Source organism: Schistocerca piceifrons, chromosome 1 (assembly GCF_021461385.2).
Source record: "Schistocerca piceifrons isolate TAMUIC-IGC-003096 chromosome 1, iqSchPice1.1, whole genome shotgun sequence".
Classification (NCBI taxonomy): domain Eukaryota; kingdom Metazoa; phylum Arthropoda; class Insecta; order Orthoptera; family Acrididae; genus Schistocerca; species Schistocerca piceifrons.
In genome coordinates, this window is record NC_060138.1 from 239,564,760 (window position 1) to 239,585,921 (window position 21,162).

Consider the following 21,162-nt stretch of genomic DNA (forward strand, 5'->3'; position numbering starts at 1 on the left):
ATGCAACGACATGCATCCACACACCACAGCACCTAGAACATGGGAACAATCATGTACGTCAAGTGTTCTTGGTGCGTCACGTGTTGCCACCTCTCGCATATCAGAAGACGTCCAGAATCATTACTCTGACAGAAACTGCTCTCGTCCAAAAAGATTATGCGACCTCACTCCTCCTTGAGTCAATCCCTGTGCTCTTGGGAACAATAAGTAAGTATCAACGGAAAACTGCTCGTCGGACAAAGAGGCCATCCGCATGCAGTCGCCGAGTCACTGTAGAGTCAGAACTACCTGCCTGGGAGACCAGATAAATGAGTCTCAAATGGCACCTGCTGTTTGTCGTGGGCTACTTGTTGCCTGATGCACAATTCAGTGGTCCTCTGCTGCTGTAATTGACCATGGTCGACCACCTCCTCTCCTTCGGGCAGCAGTGCCTGTGATATTTCAATAACGAATTCCTGGGCTACAGTCGTCACGCTTCTTCTTCTTAAAAGTTTCCCGATGATTCTTCCCGTGTGAAATCATCGAAATATCGTCTTCGGACCATCTACCACATTGTACAGTAACTGATCGCGAATCCTGACACACATTCTTTTCCCGTTCCTTCAAGTGTCTCGTGTCGGTTGGCCAACCCCCTTTGGCACTACAGTCACGCAGGCCACACGGCATTTGACGTCCAGATTCCTCTTGAGTAAGCCGACGGCCTTACTGGAGCGGTAACATCGGTTACCGTCAGATCACCGAAGTTAAGCGATGTCAGGCTGGGCTAGCACTTGGATGGGTGACCATCCGTCAACCGAGCGCTGTTGGCAAGCGGGGTACACTCAGCCCTTGTGAGACAAACTGAGGAGCTACTTGATCGAGAAGTAGCAGCTCAGGTCTCGGAAACTGACATACGGCCGCGAGAGCAGTGTGCTGACCACATTCCCCTCCATATCCGCATCCAGTGACGCCTATGGGCTTAGGATGACGCAGCGGCCGGTTCATACCCTTGGGCCTTCATGGCCTGTTCGGGACGAGTTTAGTTTTTTTCTGTGGACGGAGTCTTGTGTGGAGACTACTTGACGCAACATTCTCCCCCACTTTCATTCATTTCCACAGAATTGTTAATAAGTTTTGTTATTTCAGTTATCTTGTTCTTAAGTTTTGCAGAGCAGTGTACTAAGCCACTGTCAGTTCAATGGCAACGAAACATAAAACGCACAAAAACAAAATAACTGGCAACTGTTTCGCTATAGAAGGTGGCGCCTACGTAGAGGCGCAATTTGTGTTTTACTTCAGGCCATTATTTATCGAACTTTTCTCACCGTATCTGCTTTGCTTAAAAACCTTACTGTGTCCCACGCGATGAAATTCAGCAAGGCGTGATCATCTGTTCATAAAGAGAGCATTGAGAAAAAAGCCAGATTCGTTATTCTAGAATAACGTGGACAGTCAATTTCATTGAAGAATTCGTCATTCGTGCACAGCAAAGACGTTCGAATAATCACTTGTCGTAGATATTATGTGAATATTCGTTTTACATAAGTGGTCTTCCGATCTGATGTTAACAAAAAAGTGTCATTTAGTTCTTGTAAGTAATAAATCCCTACTACACAAGACATCTTTTCTGTAAAAACTATATGTAATTTCACACTGATATTGATATTTAAACCTCTTGTCCGACTTCTTAACTGTATTTATATTACATTCAAACGAGATTGTAAAACCTTCGCGTTTCTACTGACTGCAGTGTCAGCGCATTTCGCAAGGTCCACACGTAATCGGTGTGACTTCGCCAGCACACTTCATACGCCGCTATAAACCGCGCATGACATACATCGAATCAGGAAACAAGCTCTGTGTATCAGAAGAAGTATCCACACCTACCGACCGACGACGTCTGGAGCACCACTGCACCATTGCGGTCTCCCATGACGCGACAGCAGGGAGAGACGCACTGACAGATGTGCGTCCAGCAACAGCACTTGAGACTGGAGAGGCACCACGTCGCCGTTTTAGACGAGTGCCGGTTCTGCGTACGGCATCACCATGGATCGTGTGCGGAGGCTCTTATGAGAACTAACGTTGCATTATTGCACCTACCGTCTTCACACGCGTCTAACATCGGGTGAGGTGGTATGGGGCGCTATTGGTTCGCATAACAGGTAATTTGGACAACCCCTGTTCCGCATCTGATGTGTTATTGTCCTTAGCTATGTTCTATTTGCAAAGCCTACGAGACATTCTTTCAATAAGATGGAGCAACGCGGCACGCTTCCCATGTTACACTGAGCTACATAGATTGATGTTCGACTGCAGCCCCAGGCAGTACGATCTCCAGATCTGTAACCCGCTGACAACATCAGGTCATCGGACGCTGAGACACAGGCAGCCCACACTTCTCAGTCACTACGACTGTTTAACTCTGGCACAGACTTCAGGTGGCATTGTTCGACGTATTAGTGCCTGTCGCCAAAGCTCAATCGGAGCCATAGATGCCGCCAGACGTGATACTTCTGCGTTCCATATTTCGCACACCATGTACCCGTAAGTCACACACAAATTTAAACTTTTTTTTCTACGAGGAACACTATATTTTTCCGAAACCACGACATTCTCTCCCATTCCGACGTACAAGTTTGTAGACTCAAAGGCGCCTACAATCTTCCTCTGTAATGACGTGAAATAGTGGCGCTCTGCTACGTCACCTTCAAATAGCAAGGTGTCGACACGTGCGAGAAAAAAGGGATAGAGCTCAGAAGTTGATGTGACGTGTAAGATGAGGCACTGATGTCACATTGACATCGAATTTCATCACAATTCTGCCCGGTGACAGCGTGGGCGTGACACACGATGGGAAGGTCATCACGTCACGTCCCACATACCAAAAAGAATGGTTCAAATGGCTCTGAGCACTATGGGACTCAACTGCCGAGGTCATTAGTCCCCTAGAACTTAGAACTAGTTAAACCTAACTAACCTAAGGACATCACAAACATCCATGCCCGAGGCAGGATTCGAACCTGCAGCCGTAGCGGTCTTGCGGTTCCAGACTGCAGCGCCTTTAACCGCACGGCCACTTCGGCCGGCCCCACATACCACCTCTGCTTTTGACGCCTCTGCGATGGAGGACAGAACAGCGATGCCCAGCGCTTAAATTCCCTGATTTTCTATTGAATGAAAGAGAAAAACATTTCAGACACACCGCCACTTAGAACCAACACGAAAAGGCCTAAGTCGTTGGAATAAAGGGCGCCAATGACACCACCCCTTTCCTTGGGGCGTTGATTACCATAGATTTCGAGACATCTGACACACACCTCTCATTCCAGATGCCTGCCTGCAGGCACCTAGGACTGCTTGGTAATTTGTGTTCAGATATATTTTTAAAATTCCCAGTAAAGATCGGCTGGTGGCACCGAGGGTGTGGCCGATCCTGCTTAGAGTGACACTTCATCGTTTTATTCGCGCATGTGTCACTGTCGCACCCCTCTCTAAAAACGCTGCAGGAGGGCGCGAAACATGAGGACTGAAAAAGCATAAGTACGTTTTGCTACTTCGGTACAAGTTCAAATTCCGTCGAATGGCTTTGAACGGTCCCTAGTGGTTCCAACTAGTACACGAGAACAAAAGATGGTGTCTCACAGCACACCAAGGGGGTCCTATCACGTTGAACTGGTACGCAACCCCTCAGTGTCCTTAGAGCCTGTCCGGGGCTGTCAGCAGTGTCAAAGGCTATCATAAACGTGGTCCTGTGCCTCGTCGCACTGCGAACTGCCGTTTTCTACGTAGAAATGTGCGGGAATCTTTTGTTTGCAAGTGTCGACACCCTGCTACTGTATATGAAGCGTCGTGGAGCCCGAGGGTGACGTCACATAGCATCACGCTTTTTCGCCATTACAGAGGAGAAAATTGAATTACAAACGAAGTTTGTAAGCGCGTTTGAATCAAACTTCAAACTTCTGCGTCGCCTTGGGAGACAGCTACAATGTTTCGAAAAAGCGATCCTTTAATTGTGTTGCGCAGTGTATATTCGCACAGCAAGTAAAATTACCCTATTTGCTATACTTTCCACTATTGCAGTCACTATAGCCAACTGTGAAGAGTAAAGAAACAGGCGGATATATACTGAATTATGTTACAGTAATGGCTGGCTGGCATTCATGTTAGAATAATTTCAGTTTTTTCCCTTCTCTCTATATTTACAGAATTACAATTTTGACATTTACTCTTGGACGATATCCATGAGTTTACGGTATTTAACACACATAATTTTCAAGGACTTAGGACAAACTCTGTCTGTTGAGTTTTATGTTAAAAACCAAATACATTTGATACAAAAGTGGCCGTAATTCTTCTCTTGTAGTTCACCTCAGTAATTCGACAACGGGATTCCAGAAATGACAAAGGCTGTGTTACGAATGTACACGTATACGTCCGAGTTTATTACGCTGCCAGTGATAAACGCAAAACTCATATTGCACCTGAACAGGTGCTGGTGCAGTAGTGCTCTGCAGCGTGCTTTATGACGTCGCCATTATTACTACAGCATTACGGCTACAGCATTACGACTACACTTCAGCCACACATTGCGCTGCCATGGCTTCCTCTCCTCTGTTTGGACCGGTAACGATCATGCTCCTGGTGGAGCGATGCCTGACTCGAAAGCCTGAGAAATGTGTTTAATTACATGCTCGTTAAGGGTGAAAATAACATTGGGTTTGTTTAATAGACCTTTGTAGTTCGTTACAATTAATTACCCATATGAATGAGTCCCTCGCCATCAGTGAGATTCTACCAAACGCTAACAGTCGATGTAAAAGTATCTCCCTTATGTTCTAAACTACCGTTTTTCTTTCTTTAAGTTTTGTAATCATATGATCTATGCGTCGTAAAGCCTCACACAGAGTTACTATAAAAAGGGCAAAACCACGTTTTCATGTGAAGCGCATGAAACATATTTCAGTTCTTCTTAATACTGCAGTTATAAGCCAATGTGAATGTCAATACTTGGCAATACTCCATAAAAGTGATTTAAGTGAACGAAAAACAGCCACATTAGGAAGACCGCCATCTTGATATATTAAATAAAAATAAACTAAACTCCAACCGAACAGACCATGAAGGCCCGACGATAATGAACGGCCGTCGTGTCATCTTCAGCCCATAGACGTCACTGGATGCGAATGGGGAGGGGCATGTGGTGGGCACACCGACCTCCCGACCATATGTCAATTTACGACACCTGTCTATTAAACAGTTTGTTAGAATTAATAACTTTCATAACCATTTAAACCACTACACAATGATTCGCTTCACACAGTATTTTCAAATTAGTACAGCTTCTTTCACTAGTTTCATTCTCTAGAAAGTAAAGTAAATAAATAAAATCACGACTTCACAGCAGCATGCCTATACCATCAGTTTTCGTAAACGGACTCTTTACTGAAGATTGTTGCTATGTGCTTTCCTTCTGTAGCGGAATCAGCCTATTTTATATTATTTACTGGTGACCTGTGTCCCAAACGTTTTATGAACATTAAATCTAGAACTAACGCCAAACTGAATTAAAAAAGGTACTGTAATTAAGAAGATCTGACTCATTTATAGACACGTGATTGTATAACTCCTTGACAGCGCCCCCCCCCCCCCGACCATCTTCTCTTAGGTAACCATCCCGTGTACAGATAAGTACAATCAACATGGTAATAGTACTGGTTGATATACCAATGGTCACTATGCTACGTTTCCGCCTGGTATCGTACTCCTTCACATGCCTTAATAATTGCTGCATTGAAATTTGACCTATCTCCGAATATACTAATTTATCTATCGTTTACAATAGTGTAGCATCCAAGGTGTTCTTAATATACGTAACATTTTCTCCTGAAGCGATGCTGAATGACGCATCTGGCCAGTACAACGTCAAATGAGTATCTGTAACCTTGGTGACACCTGTGACTGTCGCTGGTAAGCTGAAACGATCCCCTACTATTTCACAATTTGTCCCGTTGATTAGCAAATCACTGTCCCGTAATTCTATCTCCGTGGTTGCTGTCCAATTCCCATTGTCATAACACTTGGCTGATATCCTCTCCGTAGCGAATACAGAATACAACCAATGCCTCCCAACTTGCTGAAAATGTGGCGTAGGCTTCACTATTATTCTCCGACCCTCCGAAGCTTCTGCTTCTGCCCTAAATAACTGGATCTCACATGACCCCTTGCTCGTGAAAACAATCCGTGATGGACAAATGGAAACTGACTCCATTAGACATCTACTCAACTCTAAACTCGACATAGTAGCATGAGTATCCCCCTCCTCAGAAATTAATAAAACCTCCTGTGTCCTGAACTGTACACTCTTCCCCATGCGCTCCCATCTGACCGGATAAGGATGCACTGTGTAACAGTGATATTGTCTCCCCATACTAGTTACTGGGAATCTAATCTCTATATACATCTTAACTAGATCCGTTGTTACCTTGATCCTAGACATATGATAAAAAAGTGACGTACTCGCTTCAATTATCGGCACTACGTGCTCTACCTCCTCTGGAAACTCTCCCTCTGCCTGCTTCAGACTCCGTCTGAATTTTTCTGGTGACATCAACGTCACACTCACCTGCCTATGCAATGCGTGATGTACTGCCTCTTGCAAATCATCCCTCCTCACTCGTGCATCACTACACATCCCTCGAACGCAACTTATACTTCATACCTGGATTACTGTCTGCTTCTGGCGCTTCTTTTCGCTTTCTTCCTTAATGGTCTTCGAAAATTGCTTTACATGTTCGCCCTCCGCTCCCAGCCTTGGACGAAGCATGTAAAAAGGTGATGGCATCTTCCGCCCATACACCACTTCGCACGGCGACAATCCTGTCGACGTATGTACCTTACTATTATATGCACTGGTTACGAATTGCAAGTACACATCCCAGTCGGTGTGTTGACTATTTATATAGTGACTCTACATCTTAGCGATCGTGCAATGCACTCTCTCTGTTGGTCCGTTTGCTTGCCGATGGAATGGACTAGTCCGTAATTTCTTTACCTTCAGTAACTTACACAGTTGCTTCATCACATCAGACGTGAAATTAGTACCTTGATCCGAGATTAAGGACTGAGGTATCCCGTACCTCAGTAACCAATTATTAACTAAAGCTTGTGCCATCGTACTTGCTTTCTGATCTGGTAATGCGACCATGACTAAATACCTAGAAAAGTGGTCAATCACTGTTAACACATACTTATTCCCTGCTGCACTCCTATTTAATGGACCTAATACATCAATTCCGATTTGTTGGAAAGATCTGTCTGCCTCCGGTAATCTTTGAAACTGAATCTTTTGATGGCTCAAGTCCGCACTCTGAGCGCATGGCACACAATTTCTGACGAACTCGTCCACGTCTTGACGTTGTGTCCCCCACTAAAACTTATCCGCTATCCGCCTATCCGTAGCTCTTCTCCCGCCATGTACTGAAAGAAAATGGTCACGCGCCTGTTGCAAAACTTCAGATCTTAACGCTGCTGGTACGACGAGGCGCGGGCCGCATTTCGTCGACCTGCAAAGTAACCCGTCCTGTACTACGAACTGCGGTTGCTTTCTGAACAACTGGCAATCACTATCCACGGCTTGTGCCCTTTTCTGCTCATCTTCAGTCAACCCTGTTACTTGTAATACTGCCACTTTCCTGCTCAATGCGTCAGCATTGGCACGTCTCACCCCTGGCTTGTGTATTACCTCATAATCGAACTCACTGAGTTTCAGCGCCCATCTCACTAGCCTACTCGCTGGGTCTTTCAAACCTAATAACCATTTCAGAGCTGAATGATCCGTCACAACCTTAAACCTTCTACCGCACAGATAACATCGAAAGTACGAAATCCCGTATATTACCGCTAACAGTTTCTTCTCCGTTGTGGAGTAATTTTGTTCCGCCTTGTTAAGTTGACGAGACGCGAACGCGATCGGATGTTCTTTGCCATCCATTTCTTGCCCAAGCACAACCCCAATAGCGTGATTAGACGCGTCACATTGTAGTATAAACTCCTTCAAAAAGTCTGGAAACTTCAAAACTGGATCTAATGTCAGCATTCGTTTCAACTCTTGAAATGCTTTCTCGCACTCTGACGTCCACTCGAAGGTAACACCTTGTCTTAGCAACTTAGTAAGTGACCTCGCTATTTCTGCGAACCCCTGTACAAATTTTAGATAATAGCTCACAAGACCAATATACGATTGCAGTTGTTTAACCGTTTGCGGAACTGGAAAATCTCGTACTGCAGAAGTGAGACGAGGGTCTGTCCGCACCCCGTCCTGACTGATAACATGCCCGAGATAATTTACCTGTGCTTGCGCAAAATGGCATTTGTACAAACTTAATGTTAGCCGTGCTGCCTCTAATCCTTTAAACACCTCATCTAACCGTTCCACATGCTGCTCTATATCTCTTGAAAAAACTATAATGTCATCCAGATAAACCATGCATTTTTTCGGTTTCAACCCGCGAAGGACTCCATCCAACAACCTCCGAAATGTTTCTGGAGCGTTTTTTAGTCCAAACGGCATTCTTTTATACTCTAAGTGACCATAATGCGTGGTAAATGCTGTTTTTGGCCTGTCCTCCGGACATACTTCAATCTGGTGATAACCGCTTCGCAAATCCATAGTGGAGAAAAATTTACACTGCCCTAAGTTGTCTAATATATCTGTGATATTCGGAATCGGATATACGTCCGCCACTGTCCGTTCATTCAAATGTCTGTAATCGCAACAAAAGCGAAATTTTTTCGACCCGTCCGGTGTCTTCTTCGGAACTAGGACCACGCTACTAGACCAAGGACTATTACTGTGCTGGATTATCCCATCTTCCAGCTGTTGCTCTATTAATTGCTCTACTATTGGTTGTAATTGTTTCGGTAGTCTGTAGGGCTTACGATACACCGGAGCGTGATTCCCTGTCGGAAAACGATGCTGTGTTATCGGTGTAGAAGGTAACGTGCCCTGTGCTTCAAACAATGCTTTATACTTTAGTAATAATGCTACCATACCCGAACGATCATTTCCTCTCAAATGATTTACCTTGTCACGAAGTGCAGACGTGCTGACGGTTTGCTTTACATCATAGTCTAGCCTCGAACTATCGATGTCCTCATCATCCATTAATTCTACTGTGGCTATTACTAATCCCTTCGGCAGATCGACATCATCCCGCCCGAAGTTATCTAAACTCACCGGCACCATAAACTGCCCGTTTATGTCCGTTACCCGTGGTGATACACTCCTACGAATAAAGCAATGCTTTTCGTCTAAAACTTCATTACTCGGTAGTGGCTCTACCAAGAATAACCCCTGGTGTGGCACATCGACATCCACCGGTACGCAGATCAACTTCCCTGTAGCTGTTCGTACTTTGTCACACCAAATCACCTTTAATGCACTTGTACGCAGTTTAGTTGGTATCACCTTAGCTATCGGAGCACCTTGTGACTCTGAAACATTTGCAACGGCTGTACCCATTGAGAACAAGTTCCCATCGAGTTCCAGCCTATGTTGCGAAAGGTCAATTTTGGTGTGATGTTTGCCGGCCGCGGTGGTCTAGCGGTTCTAGGCGCTCAGTCCGGAGCCCCGCGACTGCTACGGTCGCAGGTTAGAATCCTGCCTCGGGCATGGATGTGTGTGATGTCCTTGGGTTAGTTAGGTTTAAGTAGATCTAAGTTCTAGGGGACTGATGCCCATAGATGTTAAGTCCCATAGTGCTCAGAGCCATTTGAACCATTTGGCGTGATGTTTAATCAGAAAGTCCAACCCAAGTATCCCTGTCCCACAGTTGACAACACCCATTTGCTCCCGGAACCACACGTTCCCTATCTTAAACTTGAGCTGTGCTGTCCCTAGTGCATCTAATTTTTTATCACCTACTGCGCGCAATCTGTATCTCGGAGCTTCCAATCCTTTCTTGCCCACGAGGTCCACACTGACAACTGATACATGATCTCTAGTATCCACTAAAACTCTTCGCCACTTATCTTTTATCCAAACCATCAAACTACAATCCACCTCTTCGTGCACTCTCTGAGTACCTCTTTGTACTGGGAATGCCTCCCGACGGCAGGAACACTCCCTTTTTCGTTTAACAGTTTTTTACCTGCTGCATCACTAGCCCGTTTCTTGGCTTTACACTGCCGTGCCTTATGCCCTAATTTCTGACAATTGAAACGCTGCGGTTCCCGACATTGTCCCTTAAAATGACCTTGCTTCTCACAAAGGTAACACTCTTTGGAAGACGAAAACATTTTCTTGTCATTGCGACTTCTAGTGGCGCTATCCACTTCCTGCAAATGTGTAGCTACGCGCAATGCTGCTGCTAAATCACTTGGATTTTCCATCCGTATCCGGCGTGAAAAATCCGGCGAGACCCCTCGCAAAAATGCGTCTAAAGCTCTATTCTCTGCTTCTTTCAATAGAACTTCATTTGCACTGGCATCTTGCGTTAACTCATACGTGGGCGCATTCGTTCTACTAATTCTGTCTGAAAATTCTTCTACCGTTTAACCCGTTTCTTGCATCATCCTCCCCAATTTTTCCCTAAATAATCTGGCACTGTTTTTTTCCTAATCCTTTGCAATAATCCCTCAGCCAACTTTGTGAACCTAGTAGCATCCTTTAACCCTTCGTGGTATGCCACATAAGTCTTTGCGTCACCTACTAACCGTAACCTCGCCATTTGCAAACACATTTCATCCGACCAGCCACACAGTCTAGCCATACTACGTACGTCACCAATGAAAACATTCACATCCTCTGACGTTTTACCCGAGAAGGAAGGTATCAAATTAGCCGCTAAACAATCTGCCACACCGGAAAAGATAGTACCCTTGCATTCTACACTATCGCTTCCGGAGCCTGATTCAGCATTTTGCAACAATTGTTGCTCCATCCTCTGCATGTGCTGCTTTTTCAACTTATTTTCTTCAATCAGTTTCTTAACTTGCTCTGTCAATGCGACTAAGGCGTCACTTGTCCCGGTTGCATGTGTCTCTGGCATTTTCCGTGTGTTATACCTCACCTCACATAAGCAAGTTAATTCCTAGCACGTCTAATGGCAAGCCATCTATACTTACCACATTGCCCCGTTACATGACCATAAAAGCCACACACATCACAAGTTCTTGGCACAAATTTATCACAAGGAGCGACTTGACCTGTTAATACACACACTACACATTTAGATGGTACTACGTTAACGTGACTATCATCCCACGAAACTGCGATAAGTCTACAGGGCTGCTAGGCCTTTCAAATGACACTCTCACATCCCTTAACGTTACCCTCCACATGTCTAGCTACACAGAAAACAGAGAGAAGGCAGTTGCTGGACTGACCCTATTCGGTGTTCCTCGGTTGGGTGCTAGTCAAAGTCGTAGCATGGGTGCGTCTGACACCACTTGTTATGTCAGATGGCCGTTTGTTACGACTTCTGCAATACTTGTTAGCTGCAGAAACAGTGGCTGCGCCAAAGACAAGAGACGGCGTGGGGTTTTACCAATATTTATTGAGCTTCCTTTACAATTTCTCCCTCGTCTTCGCTGCCCAGCCCTGCGGATCCTTCCGCCTGGCTGCTGCTGTGTAGATTCTCCGACAATGCGCGCAACACGCGCCACCAGTGCTCCGCTGAAGTCAGGATGCCCTGTGGTTGAGATGAACTCGACGCCGCTCAGCAGCCCAGTATGGCACCCCCATGGAGCCGCGTCGCCGTGAGGCCAGCTGCCGCTGCCTGCTGCACCGGCGGCTGGGAAGCCGTCAGTCGCGATGTCCGCGAGCTCCCGTCATGGACGGACCACGCGCCGTGGGGCCGGGTTGCCGTGGTGTCCGGGCATCAGTCCCCGGCGGCGCCTGTGCCCAAGACCACGCTGCAGCCGGTCCTGCTGGAAGTTCTCGCTGTAGTTAGTCAGCCATGGTGCCGACCGAACTCGGACCGACCCCCAGAGCTAAAGTAGACATCTGGCGGCGAACGGATGACTCCTGCGAGCTGGAACAGACTTCCGGAATCGTCACCTACGAAGATTGAACATTCGGACACGGACCACGTCCGTCCTCAGATCCGAACTGCTTCCTAATGGCTTCTGTCCGTTGCTGCCTGCGCTCCACTATTTATATCCGGCAGGAGGACGTTTTTTACCCTCGGTAGCAGCTTCTTGTTATTACTCCCGCAGTATATTGCAGCGTAACTTAGCGTGCTGGCCTCACTTCCCTTACTCAGCACTCTCCAGGCTTCGCTCGGCGCTTGGTCTGCGTGCGTCCTTGCGTCAGCCGGTTGGTAGACTGCAACTGTCAGCAAGGCTATCTATGCCGCGCCTACTTCGAAATGCCGCGATCGCCGCCTGCCTCTGTTTTGCCATTCTCCACTGCGTGAAGCAACGCTTACTACATGTGGCCGCAACAGTACTAAGCAAGTTACGAACTACATATTTGAGCTATACTGATAATAACTGGTTCTAAATTTGTTGGGGAGCTGACAAGATAAACGTTGGTAATCTGAGAACATAGACACAAATGATTAATGAACATGTCCACCAATAAACAGTGACCATCTAAATTTTGGAAGTCACGGAAGACGTGGCGAAGTAATCTCACGGTACCTGGTTTTGAGCAACAGCATGACTGTGCAACATGCACGATGCTTGTAAATAATATTTTTAAATTTCATTAATTTTTTCATTGCAATTATAGCGAACAGATAAAAAAAAGAAAAAATTTACAATGATTATAATACGAGTGTCTGAAAACCATAAAACGTGATAATGCCCAAAGATGCTTCTGTTGCTACTGACAACTGACGACAGGAACGAAAAATTCCTCGCTGCTTCAGTAATATTCACAACTTGTGAGTAACTGATCGTCTGTTTAGATGATTGAAAAGGCACTTTTACGTCTAGTGCAGAGATACCTTTCTGGTCTACCATCCTCCTGTTGCATTTCTTAACAATTTTCTGCAAAACTGCCATCCGTAGTGGGCTTAATAGTGAGTACTGCAAATACTGGTAATTGTCGTCCCTTTTACTTCTGTTCATTCTTCCACTGATGTCATCTTTTTCCCAATTCGATCATTTTTGTAATCATAGTATATAACTGAAGTTCCAGTTTCAAATGCAGTGGAAACAGAACCACTGCTCAAAATGACGTCAAATTTGAACAGAGTGTTATTGACGTATGGGAAAACGTAACGTAATAAAAAAAATTAACGAAAATGGTTACAATAAACTGTCCTATAAGCGTACGTATGTAAAAGGGGTCGACTACAAATGGCAGATTAATCGCAATGCGACTGCTTTGATCTGAGATGCACATTACACCATCACTATTGTTCAATGTGCGTAATTGCACAACCTCGGCAGTCAACAGTTGTGACACTTGTTAGGTAGGTAAGCCCATCCACCGTGGCCAGGTCATACCAAATCGGACGGGAAAAAACGGGTTTTAATTGTCCTGATGCCAAAAACTGCATAAAATTAAAATGACATCGGTTTTTAATTGCCCTGTGGCAAAAAACTACGTAAAAAGCAAAATGACATCAATTTCTAATAGTTGTGATACTGGTGAATGACATGTTAATATACTGTCCACCGTCTTCGCTCACAACTTGAAACAGAGAAAGAGCAAGGTCCACAACACATTGGAGTGTCTCGGCGGTCACGTTCAGAAAGCGTTGTGCAGTGCGGGCGTTCAATTCAGCTGCATTTGTAATTCGAGCACTGAACACATGTTCAAGATAACCCCACAACCAGTAGTCCTAAGTATTAAGATTAGGTGATCTGGACGGCCAGGATATATGGAAATGACGGCTGATAATTGTAGCAATTCCGAAAGGTCTCTACAGCAGCTGCTTCATTGACTGTGGAATACGCGAAGGAGCGCCATCTTGCATAAAAATGATCCTACCCTCACATACACGCTGTTGAGTGGTTGGAATATGTTGGTGCGCAAAAGACTCTCATAGCATTTACCAGTGACGGTACAGGTAATAGGACTCACAGGACTGATCTCCTCGGCAAAAAAAGAAAAAAACTGCCTTATGCCGTCAATCTGCACCACACAGTCACCTTTCCAGAATGAAGTGGTACCGGTTGATGTGTGCGAAGATTTCCTGTTGCGCACATTCTGCAATTCTGTGTACAGACTTGTCCTTGAAGATGGAAATATGCTTCGTTTGCACACAGAAATTCTATGATCATTAATTGTCTATTTCCATGAGAGTAAGAAATACCAGAACGAACGTCTGTCCTGCTGACAAGTCAGCAGAAAACATCTCCTGAAGAAGGGGGATATTGTATGGATAGCAATGCAGGATGTTTCGTAGGACTTTATAGATCGTGATCGCTGGCATGTCTAACGTTTAGACAACTCCCAATGCTCTGCACATTTGCACACCCAAGATCGACCCTTCCTACAATGCTGTGACCGCTTCGACAGACGCTTTCCTCCCTCTGTCACACTGAACTTCAAAAGAATATGTCATTTAGAACACTATAATCATTTTCTCCAGACCTTACTAGTCATCGGACAAATGCTTCTTTTCATACTCTTGAGTGCCCGTAACTTCTTAGGGCTACTGGCGCACAGTCACCGTTCTTGTAAGAGAGCTTTACAAGCAGCGAGCGACTCTACACCGAGAAACAGTAGTGTGCCGCGCTTCTGTTAATATGCATATTCAAACTCTTTTAGCGTCTCCTGTTGGTCAAATTTTCCTTCTATTCTTACATTTTCTTGACGTTCACCATGGGTCAATAAAACGTTGTTCAAATTTGACATCATCCTCAGCAAAAGTTCTCTGTCTACAGTGTTTTGTGATGTGTTGGTAAATGTGCCAACACCTTGTAGATAGAGGCGGCCTAAATGCACGCTATCTAACGCAGACGGGCGTGAATTCTGGAACATGATAAGTAGTGAATGGTGGCAAGAAAAGTACGTAGTTGCTATACTTAACTTTTCTATCTTCATTGGTTTACAACGTTCTTGTAGAGACATGCTTTATACGGTAAGTATCAAACTATGTAAGGCTAATGGCGCCTTGCTAGGTCGTAGCCATGGACTTAGCTGAAGGCTATTCTAACGGTCTCTCGGCAAATGAGAGAAAGGCTCGTCAGTGTAGTCGCTAGCAAAGTCGTCGTACAACTGGGGCGAGTGCTAGCCCGTATCTCGAGACCTGCCTTGTGGTGGCGCTGGGTCTGCGATCACACAGTGGCGACACGCGGGTCCGACATGTACTAAATGGACCGCGGCCGATTTAAGCTACCACCTAGCAAGTGTGGTGTCTGGCGGTGACACCACATTCCTCCCCCGCAAATCGGCGAACGGTCGTGTTATAAGGCTTCCGCCCGCCGTGGGGAGGACCCCATGTTGACGTATGCGATGAGGTGGGGAGCCTAACAACAGGCGAGGCTGTGCCACCCGCACCCGGCCATTCGGTCCGAGGGGAGCTAGGAAACGCCTGAAAATCTACTCCAGGGTGCACGTCAACATGCGGTGTATGCGCCCGTAAAGAGACAGGAGGGGCCGAAGGGTCGACCTCCATTGCGTCGGGGTATCCGACGCGCGATGACGTCATGCGGTCCGGAGCGGGCAAGAGTTCCATGGCGGAGGACAGCTGGTCACGGGAAGCGATCGGCGGCGCGTGACCCAGGGAGACGCTTGGCGGCTGCAGCGAAGCGTCCAATGCGGGCGGCGTCGGCGGGAGAACAGGCGGCGGCGGCGGCTGCGGTGGTGCGTCGCCATGGGGCAAAATGGAAGGCATCGTCGGTAACACCTGGGGATGAGGCGAGCCAGTAGATGGGTCCCCAGGGCGCTGACCGGACGGCACCGTCGCTGAAAGCAGACGGGGAGCGGCAGAACCCGTGCGACGACAGAGGCGCAGCTGATTGAGATGCCGACGCACCTCACCAGAGGCCCCCAAAACCAAATACATCGCGCGGCCGAGGCAGCGAAGAATGCGCCCTGCGAGCCAACGCCGTGAACCTCGATGGGTGCGATAAAATACAACGTCGCCTGGAGCAAAAGCAGAAGTCTGCCGCTGCACAGGAACCTGATGCGGCGGATGCAGCAAAGACATCAAGGTTCGATGAGGACGACCGTGGAGCAACTCAGCCGGCGAGCGACCATCTCGGGGCTGAGAGCGATACGATGACAAAAAGAGCAACAACGCGTCCTCCCGAGAATGCGACTCTTTCAACTTCAACATCTGTGACTTGAAAGTCCGGACCAATCGTTCAGCGGCACCGTTTGACTGAGGCGAAAACGGTGCGGATGTCAGATGTTGAATACCATTGGCCTGACAGAATGACTGAAATTCTGCGGACATGAATTGTGGGCCATTGTCGGAAACAATAGTCTGCGGAAGACCTTCAATGCAAAAGATAGCAGACAACGCTTGGATGGTGGCAGTTGACGTCGTGGAAGACATCCGGACAACAAAAGGAAAATTACTGAAGGCATCTACCAGAACCAACCATCGAGCATTCCAGAATGGACCAGCAAAATCGATGTGCAAGCGTTGCCAAGGGGAAGTGGCTTTTGGCCATGCAAAGACTTTCCGCGGCGGTGCGGATTGTTGTTCGGCACTCGCCATGCAAGAAGAACACATATTCGTAATCGCAGCATCGATTCCGAACCAAGTACAGTGCTGACGAGCAAGTTGTTTCGTTCGCACTATACCCCAATGTCCTTGGTGAAGAAGCCGTAAGACAGAGGACTGTAACGAACGTGGGACCACGACTCGGGACTGATCATTATCAGAACGCAACAACAAAACACCACGTCGAACAAAAAGTCTCTCCTGATGAGCAAAAAATCGGCGAACCAACGGATCCTCGATCCGTGACTTTGACAAGGGCCACTGCGTAGCAACAAAACGCAAAACGGTAGCAAGGACAGGGTCAGCAGCTGTGGCTGTAGCTACACGACGAAAATCAATCGGAAACGATTCGACCACTTCATCGGTTTCCGAATCAATGAACATGCAAGCAAGTTCGGAAGAATCGAATGCTTTATCCTCAGCAACAGGCAAACGGGACAACGCATCGGCGTTTCCGTGCGTAGCAGTGGACCGATACAAGATATCGTAGCGGTACTGCGAGAGGAAAATAGACCAGCGAATGAATTTCTGCGCTGTACGCGGAGGTACAGGCTTGTTCGGATGAAAAAGCGACGTCAAAGGTTTGTGGTCTGTGATGATGGTAAAGTGACGACCATACAAGAAATCATGGAACTTAGTAACACCAAACACGAGAGCCAAAGCTTCTTTCTCTATCTGTGAATAATTTCTTTGCGCAGACGAGAGCAATTTTGACGCCAAGGCAATAGGGCGATCATGCGAGCCAACTTTGTGCGCAAGCACAGCACCGATCCCGAAATCCGATGTATCGACCATCAACAAAAGGGGTTTCTGGGGATCGAATGGCGTGAGGCAAGTATTAGAAAGCAACGCCGATTTCAACTGGCGAAAGGCGCGTTCGCATTCCGTCGTCCAGACGAACGGAACACTCTTACGGCGTAAGCGATGAAGCGGAGCTGAAATGGAAGAGGCATTGCGCAGAAAGCGATGATAATAGTTAATTTTACCCAACACACTCTGTAGCTGTTTCACATTTTGTGGCGAAGGCAAATCCTGTATGGCACGGAGGTGCTCGGGACTGGGATGTATGCCTTGTGCATTTATGACATGTCCCAGATATGGTAAGTCACGAGCAAAAAACACACATTTGTCCTTCCGCAAGCGAAGACCATTTTGGCGCAAGACTTGAAATAACGTTCGTAGGTGTGCTAAATGCTCGTCGGCTGTCTTTCCGGAGATCACAATATCGTCCAGATAGTTCGCAGCAGTAGGGACCGACGCACAAACAGTTTGTAAATATTGCTGAAACAATGCAGGGGCGGATGCACACCCGAATGGCAGTCTTTTGAAGCGGTACAAACCAAGATGCGTGTTAACCACCAAGACGCCCTGGGATTCGGCGTCCACTGGGATTTGCAAGTACGCATCTGCTAGGTCCAACTTGGAAAAGTATTTACCCAGGCACAGCTTATCAAAAAGAACTTCCGGGCGGGGTAAGGGAAAAGTTGCAGTCACTAGTTGTGGATTCATTGTTGCCTTGAAGTCCACGCAAAGTCTGTTTTCCGGAAGGTTTTGGCAAAATTACTAAGGGTGAGGCCCAGAGAGAAGCTTGCACACGTTCAATTACACCCTGTGATTCTAGATCGTTTAATGTTCTTGCGACCTCATCACACAATGCGTGGGGAACATTGCGCGCTCGGAAAAATTTCGGTTGTGCGTTTACTTTCAGTTCCAAATGTGCTTCATAGTTTTTAGCGCAACCTAAGCCCGGTGCAAAAATGTCTGCAAATTCTTCACACAGACGAGAAACACTGTCTGAAGGCACAGTCTGATTCACTGATAGGACCTGATTTACAATAGACATGTTAAACTGAAATAAATCTAAACCAAACAAGTTCACTGCAGTAGAAGAACGAAGAACGTAAAATGACAAGTTTTGTTTGTCCCTTGTATGTTGCAAGAAGAGTGCACTGTCCTAACACAGGGATCTGCTGTCCTGAATAACTTTTTAACTGAACATTTTCGGCACGCAACGGAGGTTCGCCCAGTTGTTTGTACGTGTCGTGATTGAGCAATGAAACTGCAGCTCCGGTATCGAGCTGGAATGGTATGACCTTGCCATTAAAGTCCAAACCTACAAAAAGTTTATTGTCCTGCTGACGACAAGAGCGACTGTCTCGTGCAAGTCGAACTGATACAGGCATAGCATCACTTGCTAATTGACGCGATTTCCGGCGACGTCGACGCACACTTTTTGTGGGACGAACACAGTCACTGTTAGAAAGAGTGGCACTGGGCGGAGTGGAATTAACGACATGAATGTCCATGGGCGAAGATCCACGAGTCTGAGTGTCCTTGGTGCGATTCCGGCGCGAAGCAAAAGGCCTGGAATGGTTGTGATTGTCTGATCGGAGCTTTTTCCAGCTAACACTTTGAACATGTCCTTTCATATTACAGAAAAAGCAAATAGCTTGGCGTGACGGGCATTGTTCACGCGAATGTCTAGTAGCACACCGCGGGCATGATTTCACTGCATTCGTGTGCTGGCGCGGCACACCTGGTTTATAGCGTGGCGGCAGCTGCGCGGACATGTGCGAGGGCAGTTTACCTGGCCTGCGTAGCGCGCCCGGCGGGCTGGTTAATGTGACACACGTTGGCGAAGTTGCAAAAGATTTCTGAGCACAGTCAAGTGTGTCTTGCCTACCCAATATGTCTATCATTGTTGAAGGGAGGGATTGACTAGTTTCAATATCTGTTCCCGTATGCGAACATCAGAAACGTTCTGTGCAATTGCATCACGCACCATAGTATCTGAATGAGGAAGGCCACAGTCACATTCAAAAGCACGGTCCCTTGTAAGGCCTTGCAATGTTGCAACCCACTCCCTATTAGTTTGACCGGCCGTACGTTTTGTACGAAAGAAAGCATACCTTTTTGCAACTACATTAACTGTTTCCTTGAAATAGGCATCCAATGCCGACAAAATTTCCTCGTAGGACAGAGTTGCTACGTCGCGTCGGGGAAACAATTTCACTATCACACGGTACGTTTGCACCCCTACACACGACAATAAATGAGGCTGCCGCTCGTTACCTTGAATTCTGTAGGCGGCGAGATGAAATCCAAACTGGCGGGACCACTCAGTCCAGGATTCGTGCGCCGGGTCGTAGTGCCTAAAAGGCGGTGCAACTGCGAGTTGTGGCTGCGGTAGCGGGGAAGCGGCGGCTGCCGCATCATGTTGCAGTGCACGTTGACCCTGGACGAGCTGTCCAAGGGCATCCAATAACGCCTGCATCTGCTGATTCTGCAAGCGATAAAATTCGGACAGTACATCTGGAGATTGTGGCGAAGCCATGACACAAGTAAATGTAAGCAAGTAGAAAGAACAAGACCCTTTCCGTTAAATCGTCGCCAGTGATGTGTTGGTAAATGTGCCAACACCTTGTAGATAGAGGCGGCCTAAATGCACGCTATCTAACGCAGACGGGCGTGAATTCTGGAACATGAGAAGTAGTGAATGGTAGCAAGAAAAGTACGTAGCTGCTATACTTCACTTTTATATCTTCATTGGTTTACAACGTTCTTGTAGAGACATGCTTTATACGGTAAGTATCAAACTATGTAAGGCTAATGGCGCCTTGCTAGGTCGTAGCCATGGACTTAGCTGAAGGCAATTCTAACGGTCTCTCGGCAAATAAGAGAAAGGCTCGTCAGTGTAGTCGCTAGCAAAGTCGTCGTACAACTGGGGCGAGTGCTAGCCCGTATCTCGAGACCTGCCTTGTGGTGGCGCTCGGTCTGCGATCACACAGTGGCGACACGCGGGTCCGACATGTACTAAATGGACCGCGGCCGATTTAAGCTACCACCTAGCAAGTGTGGTGTCTGGCGGTGACACCACATTTTGAAACTGGAACTTTTATTGTGGACACTTAAATGATTACAGTAAAGCCTTTTGGCACAATATCACTTTATATCTTGTATTTGACTACGAATGGCATCTGTACAAAATCCTCAAAACGTTTCAAGTGTCTAATGTGGTCAGAACTGAGTTCTGTGTAGTTGTGAGTGCAATATGCTGGAGCTAAGTGAAGTCGAACATGAGAAAATTGTTGGTGCGCTTATGATGGGTATTTCCTGCAGAAGCGAACCTAGTCCGTAGCAAACCAGCACGAAGGAACCTTAAAACTCACGAAATTGCTAGGCTATCTGGAATTACCAAAACCACACATCTGTTATGCTAATGCTCACAAATGCTCGACACAGTGAAGCGTAGTTGTGAAGCCATACAGCCTGGACTACGGGGCAATGGGAGAAAGCCTTGTTTAACATTGTTTCCAACATCCGATCGAGTTTACGTCCCTAGAGTGAAACATGGCTGGGTTTCGGTGACGATTTGGGCAGCATTCTCGTGGTATTTCTTGGTCCACATGGTTACTCTGCAAGGCTGCATTTCATCCAACGCTTATGTGACGATCTTCGCTGATCAGGTGCATCCCATTGCACAATGTCTGCTTCCCAATAGTGATGTTGTATTCCAAGACGACAGGACGCCTCTTCAAACTGTTCGCAT